Raw genomic sequence first — 1,185 nt, 5'->3', positions numbered from 1 at the left:
CTTGCATACTCTTGAAGTTCCATCTTCGCAGCCCTCTGGTTGTTTCATGTAAATGTCGTACGTGAGCTTTCCATGCAAAAACGCATTTTTGACATCTAGTTGATCCGCATAAAGATTTTTATTTACAATAATGGACAGTATAATTCGTACTGTTGTAAGTCTTGCTACCGGGGCATACGTCTCGTCATAGTCGAACCCCTTTTTCTGTAGACAACCTTTAGCCACAAGACGCGCTTTGTACCGTTGGATGTTACCATGTTCATCACGTTTGATCTTGAAGATCCACTTATTATCAATTACTTTCCTCCTGACGGGTAGTTGCACTAAACTCCAAGTCTGGTTTGCTTGAATCGCTTTAAGTTCCTCATTAATAGCCTTTTTCCATTCCTCTTTATCAGTATGAGAGTTGATTTCGGCAACTTGGTACGTCTTCGACATAGCTTTCAGCAAGTAAAGCCAGTACACGATAATCATTAAGATAGGCTGGAGGCTTCTTCTCGCGCGTGCTTCGACGGAGAGATTCTTGATGATTCGTTGAAGTTTTAGACTTAGCTGTAGTTTTCTCTTCTTCTTCGCTAGCAGATTCAATTTCCGACAATTTTTGTTTATTAGCTTCTTGTAACGTCCGCCGCCAGTACTACGTCGCCGAACGTTTTTTCCAAACACGCTAGATGGTGCCACCCACCCTATTTCGCGCTTTTATTGTTATATAATATGATTTATTTTAATGCTTTGGTTTTATGCTTTAAATTAATCTTCATTTAAGGGAAAAGCAAAGAAACCCTTATCTATAATATATAATCCCGACACTCGTGCACAGGTTGATAACGCGCAATGTGCGCGCTTCTCACCACGTTCACATAACAGTGACCGTATTCGTCGCCTTCGGGCTTGTTTCCGCGTTCGCGAGTGATCGCCGCGCGTTTGTCGCCTTCGGGCTCATCACCACGTTCACACAACAGTGATCGTGTTTGTTGCCTTCGGGCTTGTTCTCGCGTTCGCGAGTGATCGCCGCGCGTTTGTCGCCTTCGGGCTCATCACCACGTTCACATAACGGTGATCGTGTTCGTCGCCGTCGGGCTTGTTCCCGCGTTCGCGAGTGATCGCCGCGCGTTAGTCGCCTTCGGGCTTGTTCCCGCGTTCGCGAGTGATCGCCGCGCGTTTGTCGCCTTCGGGCTCATCACC

This window comes from Wasmannia auropunctata, unplaced genomic scaffold (assembly GCF_000956235.1).
Source record: "Wasmannia auropunctata unplaced genomic scaffold, wasmannia.A_1.0 LD336053.1, whole genome shotgun sequence".
In the NCBI taxonomy this organism is placed as follows: Eukaryota; Metazoa; Arthropoda; class Insecta; order Hymenoptera; family Formicidae; genus Wasmannia; species Wasmannia auropunctata.
Note: the sequence above shows the minus strand (reverse complement) of the source record.